Source organism: Chrysochloris asiatica, unplaced genomic scaffold, assembly GCF_000296735.1.
Source record: "Chrysochloris asiatica unplaced genomic scaffold, ChrAsi1.0 scaffold00175, whole genome shotgun sequence".
Classification (NCBI taxonomy): Eukaryota; Metazoa; Chordata; class Mammalia; order Afrosoricida; family Chrysochloridae; genus Chrysochloris; species Chrysochloris asiatica.
The window spans coordinates 7,333,899-7,346,418 of NW_006408693.1; the positions used below are offsets into that span (position 1 = coordinate 7,333,899).

The following is a 12,520-nucleotide window of genomic DNA, read 5'->3' on the forward strand; positions in this document are numbered from 1 at the left end:
TCAGTGCTTATCCTACAGAGCCATACCAGGACTCTGAGCTATGTATCATTTAAGGGCAAAGTCTGTTTTTGAACTTTTTAAATGAATTGATCTAACCACAGTGGAGGCAAAGCAAGCATTTTCACAGGTTCAGAGAAACTCCTCTCTCACTAGTGTCCCTTCCTATTCCTTTATTCTTGAAAACATACTATTCAAAGCACTGATTTCTATTTGTCCCCTTAGCTCTTTGAGAAAGGTCAACCTTGAAGCTTCTAGCAGATGTTTGCTTTAGTGCTAAGGAATGCAAATCACTTCTTTAGAGGCTGTTTTGATAGAGAAAGAACTTGAAACCAAAAAAGAGACAGAAGCATGCGGGCCCCATGGAGATGAAGGGTTTATCTTGGGTCACCAAAGATAAACTTTGTCTAGTTTCTAATTTTACCAAGGGTTAAAGCCTTTTAGTGGGTTAGTACAATGAAAAAACACAATAGATAGTAGAGCTCAAATTCAACTCTTTAACACTGGGGAAATTGAAGCATAATTCTATGCCCATCCATCATATGTCGAAACTAGGTCTGAAGTAGTTTTAAAATCTCCGATGGTAAAGTGTGAGAAAGTATGTAGCTGCCGTATTGAACATTGTGTTACCAGGAATCATGCTCTGCTTCCTTGGATATCCACAGTTGCAATGCATTAAACCATAACAAATGTTAAAATAATTCTGGACTTTTCTGAGAGAGATCATTAACTCATTTTCTGCAACAATTACTTGATCTGCTGGAAGCTGAGTCACTTGACATTGATGTGGTCTTGATTTGATGTTGCTCATAACTATTTACAGCTTCATGAAAGATCCTTTTCTCTAATCAAGGGTCAAGGGATGCTAGTTAATGAAAACGATTTTTTCCCTTTTCAAAATAGGCATTGCCACCTCTGCTACTTTCCCTGGCTTCATCTCTGAATATCTAGATATAGGAAGTCATTTGTTTTTTTGTCTCATCTGATAGTCTGACCCGGATGAATTTTGTATTTTGTATTTGTGATTTTCAAACATGTTACAATATCTACTGACAGAGATGTCATTCTTAAAAGAATATTTCTCAACAGTTTTAAGCCTGCTGTGGAAATAAAAGAAGTGAGACGGCAGGGAAGGCCAGCAAGTGAATTCTCTAACATTTATTGATGCTTGATTCCTATTTAATTTTTAGAGATTGTATTTAATTTAAATAAGAATAAAATGCTCTTCTGCATATATTGTTGCATGTGACTAAAAAATATTTTATAGATGTTCCAGTTCCCTTTTAACAACTTCTGCACAAATTGTTCAGGGGCATTAGTTACATTTCTTGCAATGTGTTAATATTCTTGTTAGTTGTGTCCTGTTGGTTCCATTTCCAGTGGAACTCTGTTTTCTATGCTCCCTATCTTCTCATCTTTGCTTTTGGGTAATATGTTGACCTTTTGGTCTCATACAGATGGTTACTAAGTAGGACACACGGATCCTTTATTTTGTCTGCCATTCTGTGATTTGGCTTAAAGCGGTGATTTCAGAGCAGAGGCACAGTTCTCAGTTTAAAGAGTATCTCTGGGAGTCCTCTGTTTTGTTTTTTAATTTATCTGGCTTTTTGGGGTATTTTTAAAGCCTTTGAGTTCTGCTCCACATTTTTCTCTCAGTCTAGCTATTGTGACTGAGTCAGAATGGTTGTTGGTGGTAGGTAGGTACCATCTAATTCTTCTAGCTCAGGGGAGATGAGGTTGTGGCTCATGTTGACCTGTATCTTCTCTGAGCTTTTGGTTACCTTCTTATTGCTTCCTCCTTTAAGGCCCCAGATGTTTGCATGTGGCATTTGTTGTTGCTGTTTTTTTTTTTTAAACTTCTATTTACTCATTAAATGCTAATTAAAACATTTTCTAAGACACAATTTGAAAACATTCAGTATGTACGTTTAAGTACAATGGATTCAAGACCAAGAATACAAGTTACGTGCATCAAGGTTAGATTACAAAGTATCACAGTCATCATCATCATCTTCTCATTTTCTTTTCAATGCATTTAATGGTTCACTGACAGTATTTTGTGATAGTGCCACATTAGTGGCAATGAGAATATGTTTGGACCCAATCAATGATGGATTAATCAGAACATTCTGAGCTGTTGATGTTGCTGGAATTGATACTGTGACTGAGAAGTGGGCATCTCTACTGTAAACCTTTGCCCTGTAATGGGCACTGGAGTCCCTACTTTAGTTGAAAACAGACATGGTTTGTGGGGTTGGTGTGCTTAGTTTGTGAGTACTAGGTCTGCTGGTAACAGAGCTAACCATGGAACTGTTATTCTTCTTACAGAAGCAGATGTCCTTTTCTTTAACTATTTAAATCTATAGTTTGGAGCAGTTAAACAATACCTATCAGGTGGCAATCTATGATCAGAATATGGCTTGATGAATGGCAGAGGGGTTTGATTTCTTTGCCTTGCAATATCTAACAAAAAATCTCTTGGAGAAGGAGAAGGTAAAAGACTGGTCAGGATGACAATGGATTGCAAATTGCACATCATCTGCATCAATAGTTGCTTTCTTAGCATGTTGTTGTTACGTGCTGTCGAGTCGGTTCCGACCCATAGCGATCCTGTACAGGGTTTCCGAGGGTGTAAATCCTTACGGGAGTAGAAAGCCTCATCTTTCTCCCGCGGAGCAGCTGATAGTTTCGAACCGCTGACCTTTAGGTTCGCAGCCCGATTCGTAACCACTACGCTACCAGAGCTTTCTTAGCATGGCTTGAATAAATTTTTGAATCGTCTAGAATTGTAGTCACATATCGGAAGGCAAACTCCAACATCTGATTTATAACTCTTGGCTCATATTCTGTAATCTCCATATCCTTCAGGATTTGGGCCATCATCTGTGCATCTTTTGGCATGCTCTTGGGAGAAGTCATCTTGCCAGGCTCAATGATATCTGGTGATCAGACTTCTCTAGCTAAATCACCCACATTAATGTATTTCAGTCCTGGTTTTGATGCAAGTTCTTTGCCTAGTGTGTTTTTTTCCAACCCCTGGTATACTTCTCCCACCTCACCGAGCTGGGTGTGACCAACGAAATTGAGTTCTCTTGCATGTGGTTTTTACAGACTGCCATCTCTTATATATCATTTCCCAAATTTTCTCAATGGTCATGTAAGTAGCATACCTGTCTTCCCTGATTTTCCACAGAGTGGAGCTGTAACTACACTAAGATGAAGTGAGTAGAAGTCTAAAGATCAAAGATTGATAGTGAGAATTGACCAGAAGTTTCTATTTGTCAATTGACTGAAAAGAGAAAATAACTCATCAGGTTTAGTTTGAAGATCTCAGGGTGTTGAAATTAGACTTTTAGATCTTAATCCAGTGAGAGTGAATGATGAACTACCTGTGGTGTCTGCTCACGACAAGCCATTTCTTTACCTTGGGATACAAATCTTATCGCACCGTGGTCTGAAATATTCTTTTCAAAGAGGTAAATTGTTTGTTTTCAAAATAGTGCCTTCCAGGTGTGCTAATTCTGGCAGAAGACTTGATCTCTTATTTGAAAAGTGAGAATCTTTTATGTGTGTGTGTGTGTAATACTCAGTTGAAAAATATGAGGTTAAATAAAAAGTATTGGTACTATGGTTACAGTTCATACATGCATGGGTTTATTCCAAACATAACAAGTTTTAACAAGTCTCTGCAGTCAATAGATGATTGCAGAAAAGTTCTTTCAGGAATATGCTTGTCTTATTCTCATTAGGGTGCCTTCAGAAAAAGGTTCAGTTGAAACAGTGACTTCTAGGGAATTTGCTGGGCCAGTTAAATTCAAGGTAAAGAGGTCAGCTGGGAAGGTTATGGTGAAAAGTTTTTGGAGATTTCAAAAGGATAATCTTGATAGATTTCCTTGAAGGACACAGGACAATTATGGGGATATGAAGGCTTATATGGTGTGATGTTGTAGGATAAGCACTCTACTGAGAACTACAATGTTTGTGGTTCAAACCCATGAACTGCTTCCTCAGAAGTCCTATACAGTGTCTCTATGAGTCAGAAATGACTCAACAGCACTGAACAACAACAACAAATGATGAAGAAATTGATGGTTCAGTAGTTTAAGCTTTGAACAGCTAAGTGTTAGGTCAGTAGTTCAAACCTACCAAGGAATGAAAATAAGACTCTCTACTCCTATAAAGATTTATTGTCTTAGAAACCCGAAGGAGTAGTTCTACACTCTTCTATAGGGTCTTGACAGTGGGTGGGTGGATTATGAAAAGTTTTAAGAAAATTGAAAACTGCAATAGTTGAGAAAAAGGCCAAGAAATTTGCACTGAGGACTTCTTGCACCCCGCCCCCCCAATCAGGACAATAAATGTGTTCATTCTTCGATGGTAGCAAGGATTAGCCCATGAGAATTTTGTTGGGACACTTTACCCAATCCACTCTACAGGATGATCATGCTCTAACAGATTTCTTTTTGTTTCACAAACTCAAAATAACATTTTCTTTTAACTGTTTTATTGTGAATTATGACATAGTTTACATAGGAGAACATTAGCTTTACATTCATCCTGTCATATATCATTACATTGCCATGGTTACAATCCCCTCCTGAAATCATCAATCAACCAAAGGGTCTACCTCGCAAACCTGCTCCCTGGTTGTCAGTACACAGCCCCACTCCCTCTCTGGATCTAGAGTTCCCAGCTGCTCCATCTCTCCACGTCATTGTCTCTGCCTCCATCTCTGACATCACTGCTTACCTGGGTAGGGTCCCACATTCTGCTCTTCTCCCTTGATGGTCCCAGGGGCCTCCACTCCTGGCCTGCAAAGTCAACCACTTCCTTCCTTTTGCTACATAATGTCTACCTTTACATTTCCAACACTCACAGTCAGTCCTGATAGTAATTATTCTGTGATTTTGTAGCAATTCCCTTATGTTTATTAATGTATGCTTTGTGCTGGGAACTGCTCTAATACATAGGATTTGAGCTGAGACCAAAACAGATGAGCCCTTTCCCTTAAGAACATTTAATTCTAGCAGAAGGAGACAGATACAGCTATGAAAAAGAGGAGGAGGATAATACATTAGATTAGACATTGACCCAAATTGGTCAGGACCCTCTCTGGGGGTCACATATGAATTAAGGTCTGAATGTTGAGAAGAAAGCAGTCATTTGATAATTTTGAGGGAGAAGGGAATGAGCTTGTCATGTTTGGCAGATAAAAACAAGGCCTTAGATTGGAATGTGGTAATCCAGGGAGAAAGGCAGATGGAATACGGCTGGAGTGGAAAGCAGGAGCTGGATCACAGAGGATTTTATAGGCCATGATAAAGAGTTTGTAGTTTATTCAGGTTGCAATGAGAAGTCATTGGGTGTTTCATGCAGTTAGAAAATTAATTTGGCTGCTGTGAAGAGGATGGAACCAATGAGGGTGGCATGTTGGTTGGCTTAGGCTAGAGTTGTAACAGTATAAGTGAAAAATGGTCAGTTTTTTTGTAGTCGGAGCTCTCAGGATTTATAGATGAACTGAATATAGAATATGAAAGAATTCGGATGGCTATTACACTAAGTTTTTGACTCACGCAGTGAGTGGTGGAATTGACTAAGGCTTCTGGTGGTATTAGGAAGAGAGGCAGATCTGCCAGGAAAATGATTCTTGACAGACTTTTTTAAAAAATTTGTGCAAAGGTGTCAGTATCCTGTACTGAAATGTGTTGTTGAGGTAACTGGAGGCCATTTAATTAGAAAGGTGCATTAATACTTTTAGCTAGTAATATCTATAGGGAGATACTTTGTTCAACACTGTGGATGTTCCTGCTCATATTCACAAGATGGGAAAAAAAGAAAAAGAATATACCAATATTCACAAGGAAAAAATATCTATACCTGTATGTTCATCTACCTTTCTATCTAACAGGCCAATAAAACCAGGCATTTTAGATATGGTTGTCTGTGTGTTTTTCCAGTGGGAGTTGTTGGATTCTCAAAATGAAGGATTTACTTGTGTTTACTTTATTATCCTTAGGGTTAATTTTGTATTACTCATTTAACATGCCAAAAGCTCCTGGAATCAAATAAGCTAGTAATTTGATTGAAAATAAAATTGTAACCTGATCATCTACAGACTAATTAGATTTCCAACTCATGTTCCTTACTACCAATTTATTGTGAAAAAAATGTGACTGATAAAATCACATGTTACTGGTATGAATGCTTCACCCAGGCCCCACAATTTAGATCACTAAATATTGAGACACATATTATCAACTAAAACAACAGAATAGAATCTTGTAAGAATAACGTATTATTTGTTCATTTATTTCTTCTTTAACCCACTCATTTACTCAAGCGTCTACTGTTTTGTAAGTACTTTCTTAACATCTCTTGGTACAAAGATGTCTAGTCTATTATATTTTACTGGCAATGAGTACTTATCCTTTCTATAGTTCAACTAAGGTACAATGGCATGTTTGATTGGATCTTAGAGAAGGTTTGTGTCAGATCTGAAAGGGTTGTTGTTAAGTGTTGTGAAGTTGGTTCTGACTCATAGTGACCATGTATAGGATGTCCAAGGGGTGACTTGTAGGTTTGAACTGCCAACCTTGTGGTTCACAATCCAGAGCTGATCCTACAGTGCCATACCAGGAGTCTGAGTGGATAGTTGACATCATGAGATGTTCTCTTGAGAGCAATGGCGGGGTTGGTGGTGGTTGTGTGTCGTGAAGTCAGTTTGGACTCATAGAGACCCTGTACAGGGTTCCCGAGGCTGTAAATCTTTACATGAGCAGAAAGCCTCATCTTTCTACTGCAGAACAGCTGGTAGTTTCGAACTGTTGACCTTGGGTTTAGCAGCCCAACTTGTAACCACTACCTACCAGATCTCCTTAATGGCAGGGAAGGGCGTATGAAACATTTTAAGCATGGGGCTAACATAATCTAGGTATGCATTTTAAGAAAGACACGATGGTAGTAATATAGAGATGAATAGTAAATGAATAGGGTGTACCCTTCATCCCCCTCCATCACCCTATTTCCTTCCCCTCCTCCTTTGCCCTTCCCCATACCAAATATTCACAGACTTATCATTTATTATCTATTAGAGTATTCAGTATTAATTAGAAGAGACATATTTGTAATTCCTGACTTCTTGAAATTCTATAAGCAAATGCTTATAGATCAGAGAAAGAAAATTGTCAAAAAATTTCATAAAAAATCCCAACCCCCCAAATCTGCTGTTGTCAAGTAGATTCTGACTCTTGAAGACCCCATGTATTTCATACTGCTCCATAAGGTATTTGTAGCTACATCATGGAAGCCATTCTTTTAGGTACTGCTGTGTGCGTTAGTTGTTGTTGTAAAGTGCTGTCGAGTCAGTTCTGACCCATAGCATTAGTAGTTGAGTGAAAATCAGTTAATACCAGTAGCATTTTAATCTCAACATGATTTAATTGCTTTTTTATATTATATAACCTGAGCCAGATTTCAATCCAAGGACAGACAGTTCAATGAAGTATGTATTGACCATTTTACACCAACAGCCTCTCCAAGGAAATGAAGTAAACTGTGAAGACTGGTAGGAACGTTCAAGTGAGAGTTTCTCCCAGGGTTTAAATCTGTATCTATACTTTTGGTATTCTTTTTGGTTTTATTTCACTGTTTTTCCTGTTGATATGAAGAGTTTGGTTTTCTGGAATTATCTTGGAAGCTGTTTTTCTCTCTTGAACAATGTATAGTGTATGATATGCACACACCATGGCTCAAGGTGTCTCAAGCAAACCCAGGTAGAGATAAATTAAAGATGGTTAAAAAAGGAGGTGATATGAATTTTTAATTTCTATTTTCAGCAGCTATATACTATCGTCAGAAAAAGAATAAAAATATTCCCTTTGTTTGTTTGTTTGTTTGTGGTTGTCCATAAAAAATAAGCATTTCCTCAGCAAATGCTTATTGAGTACTTCAGTGTGACAGGCAATGTCGTGGGTTTATGACGTATAAAACAACTGCAGCTATTACCTTCATGGTTATTTTGATACAGTATTGGAGTTGATTTGGTATGCTTGCTAAGAAAAATAACAATTCCTTAAAATTTTGAGTAATTTGTTCTTACTTTACTAGTCTGTTTAAAATCTCACTTATTAATTAATTCAACAAATATATTTATTCTTATAACTTGTTATAGAAAAGACTGCTAGAGTCAGGATTCATGAAAGAAAATCAAATAAAAATGCAGCTTTCAAAGAGCTATGGAAACCACTATATTTCAATGGTTCCTGTGGTGTCAATAAATGCATCAGTAGAGTTCAATCCAATATAATAACCAGCAGTGGTTTGAAACACTCATTTATAATGTCCTGGGGCTGGAATAAATAATGAATAATTATTATAAAGTGCTGCTTCCCTGGGGAGCTTGCTTTTTGGACCAGCCAAAGATGGGATGAAAGGCATTTCTGGTCACTGAAGCAGTGTGAGCAGATAGCATGAGTGATAAGTCACATCTCTGGGTACACAATAGGGGACGGACCTACCTTTCTCCAATGTCAAATGTATTTTCCTATTTCTTATCTACTATGCTGTGCATTATCAAAACCCTACTGAGTTTTCCTTTTCTTGCACTAATGAAAATTTCCCTCTAAAAATTCTTGCCTCTGTCCGTTCATAGAGTTCCTAGCCAATATTAAATAGTGAGGAATTATTAACCATATACTCACAAAACTGAAGAAGTTGTTAGTGTCAAATGGCCACTAGTCTGGAATGTTTTTGTTCTTGTTAATACACAAAACATAACATTGCACCGGTAGGATATTGGGATTGTATAAATGAGAGATATTAAATGTTATGCAGTAATCTTCAGGGTTGAAGATATCTGTTCTGGCTCCAGGTCTAGGAAAATCTAGAGAATTTGGAATGACCTAGGACATTTTTAAAGGACATTAAAATAGATGTGAGCACTGGACGAGTGTGACTCAGTACTGGTGGTTCACCAGCAACAGTTTTCATGAGGAAGAGAGTCTGATGAGTGGAAGAGGAAGGATGTGTTAAAGTCTATGAAGACTCCTTTGGTTCTTTTCGTTGTTTTTGGTAACAACACTGCAAGTAAGGATTTTGGACCCACAAAGAGGATGTTGGAGTCCTGGTTAATACGCTGGATTGCAAAGTTGGCTTGAACTGCAGTGTGGGCGGGTCAAGCTCACCAGCTGCTCCTCGGAAACTCTATGTTGTTGTTGTTATGTGCTGTTGAGTTGGTTCTGACCTACAGCAACCCTGTATAGGGTTTCCGAGGAGCAGCTGGTGAGCTTGAATGGCAGACCTTGCAGTTCAAATGGCTTTGTAGTCTGGAGCATTAGCCCACAATGCTACACCAGGACTCCTTCGGAAACCCTATGCTTTGGGTTCAGACTCAATGGCACTTAACAACACCAACGTGTATGTTATTTCCATTTACAAAAGCAATTGGATTTGAAGTGAAGTGAATAATTTAACTTAGATGCTTGTTGTACCTAATAGATATGATACAACCTTAAGAACAACATCTGCTTGAAAGTTTAGGTAGATCTTTTTGAAAGCTCTGCTAGATTACTTACTAGACGTATGTGATGTTGTTTAAGATCTTTAATTTTCTCATCTGTAAACTGTGCCTAGTAAAATTTGTGCTCTTATAGGCAGAGTAAGTAAGCGAGTATAAATGAAGTACTTACTACCATATCAGGTACATCCTAGGCTTTCAACAAATGCAAATGATTCTTATGATACAATTATAAAGGCACTGTGAGGTGGAACCGACTGGACAGCACTTAACAACAACAACAATAGAAGATGATTAAACAGTCTTTATTACCTTAAAAACTGTATAGATCTTAGTTAATTAAATTGTTTGGTCTGGAAAAGAGAAATTGATAACCATCCTTTCACCATTAGCAAACAAATTTTATTTCTTTTTTCTCCTCAGTATAAAACAATGCATGGTTGTTTTCTCAGTTTAAAACATCAACTAGAATGCAAAGTAAAACTCTTCTCTAATTTCATGCCCTGAGGTGATAAATTAGTAGTTTGATGTATACCCTTTTTCTTTCGTATCTTTTCCCAGTTATTTATTTGTAGTTCTGATCCCATAAAGATTTATGGCCTCGGAAACCCTGTGCAAGGTGGCTATGGGTCAGAATTGGCTCCACACTGTGTACAGCTCGTAACCATCACCATAGCCAATATGGACTCCTGGTATGGTGCTGTAGGATAAGCACTGGACTGCTAACCACAAGGTCACCAGTTCAAATCCACCACCCACTCCTTGGATACAGGGTTGCTGTGAGTCAGAACTGACTCGATGACACTTAACAGCAACAATAATAAGCAATATGCATGACTTGCGTTACTGGAAAACAGTATAAGGAAATGACATACTGACCATGAGTGAGTCCAATGGGACATCATTAAGTGAATAAGTTTGGAAGTAAATGTTTATTTCTATTGGATTTTTGGAAATTATAGGATTGTCTTTTTCCTAGAACTTGTTTCACTAACGCTAATCCTCTGGGAATACAATTGCAGTTTCAGAGGCTCTGGGATTTATTGAAGGGGGATGTCCTTGCTGATTTAAAGCCGTGCTGGTGGCTCCAGTGAAATCATTAGTACTTTTTAGTCAACAGTGTCAAAAAGGTATGAGAGATCCAGCCTTAAGTGTGATCTTTGTATCCCTGGGGAGACTGTCGGGATAACCAAGGCAATTTTCTTTTGCACTTTTAAGAGTGTAACTGGTTTGGAGAAGATTGGTGTCTTAATTCAGTGACAGAAATTGAGAATGCTTAGTTAGCTAAGTCAAATATCTGCTCACTGTTTTAACTGGATGGAATTAGAGTCTGTGTCATAGACATTGTTTTGGGGAAGGGTGAAAGTGGAACTAGTTGGACTGCAACTCGGGGACTTTTACTTTGCCCCCCAAGTTCCCTTATCTCTCCCTATTTTAAACACTTTCCCTGCCCAAAGCTGAATCCCCACCTCACAAAGAGAATACTACCACACTACACAACAAGGAAAAGCACTAATGCTCTTGGAACTTCCTGGATTAAAAAGACTTATATTAACTTGCTGGACAGTGAATAAAGAGGATCGTAGAAGAATTGATGCCTTTGAGTTGTGGTGTTGGAGGAGAATACTGAGGGTGCCATGGACTGCCAAAAGAACCAATAGATCTGTTTTGGAAGAAGTGCAGCCAGAGTGCTCCTTGGAGGCCAGGATGGCTAAGCTTCGTCTCTCCTACTTTGGACATGTAGTCCGGAGGAAACAATCGTTGGAGAAGGATGTCATGCTGGGTAGGGTGGAGGGTCAGAGAAAAAGAGGAAGACCTCCGACGAGATGGATCGGCCAGGTGGCATCATTGATGGACTCGGGGGTGGCAGCGGTGGTGAGGTTGGCCCAGGATCGAACATTGTTTCGTTCTGCTGTGCATGGAGTCGCTATGAGTCGGTTCCGACTCGATGGCACCTGACAACAACAACAACAATATTAACTTGCAGATTTACCTGAGAAAAAAATTAATTATTTTCTCTTTAGTGCCTCCAGAAGATGAGATTCATTTCTAACTTTGAATTCATTTTCTTTTTAATGTAAACATTTTAAACTTTTATCAAAATAATACTTGTACAAATTTAAAAAATTAAATTGTGCAAAAGGATTTACAGTGAATGGCAACATTTACCCACTCTCCCCTCCTCAATGCCAGACCAATTTTCAACTCCTGACAGACACTTTCTTCTGATGATTACCCCCATATCTTAAAATAATATTCTTATACTTCTACTTCTTTTTTTTAAATTTTATTGTGACTTGAGTGAAGGTTTACCGGACAGATTATAACTTTTACAGTCAACAAACCATACTTTGTTTCATTGTAATGATTACAATCTCCTCCATGTACCATCAGTTAACATTATTTACCTCTATAACCCCATTTTTTAAATTGTGAATTATGTGTTACTTTACATGGGTGAACATTATCTTTACATTCATCCTATCATATTTTGTTTCATTGCAATGATCACAATTCCCTGCATGCATCATCAAACAACCAAAGGGAATACCCCACACGCCTGCCCTGAAGTCACCAGCACATAGCCCCTCTCCCTCCCTGAGTTCAGTGTCCCCAGCCACTCCTTCTCTCCACATCATCATCTCTGCCTCCATGCCTAGTGTCACTGCCTCCCCAACAGGGTCTCACACTTTGTTTTTCTCCCTTGATGGTTCCAGGAATCTCCACTCCTGGACTACAAAATCAGTCACTCCCCTCCTATTGTTACAAAACATTTACATTTACCTTTCTAGTACTCACTGTCAGACCTGATAGCAATCATTCCCTATTGAACCACAGGAGTCCTTTCCTCCTCACCTTTTATCAACCCTGTCCAGACAGGTTTGAAACAAAAAAGTGGAGATTCTACCTTTCCCTGTATCCTCCAGAGTTAGGTTTCCTGTTGAAAGCTTGTAAGCCAGTCACTTCTTACCTTTGTTTGTTATTGTTGTTGTGAAGTACCATTGAGTC

At 38.4% G+C, this 12,520-nt stretch overlaps 1 pseudogene; it reads right to left on the reverse strand.

The window, feature by feature from the left end:
* Positions 1–2,012: 2,012 nt before the first annotated feature.
* Positions 2,013–2,916, reverse strand: LOC102825801 (annotated as a pseudogene).
* Between the last annotated feature and the right edge of the window lie 9,604 nt (positions 2,917–12,520).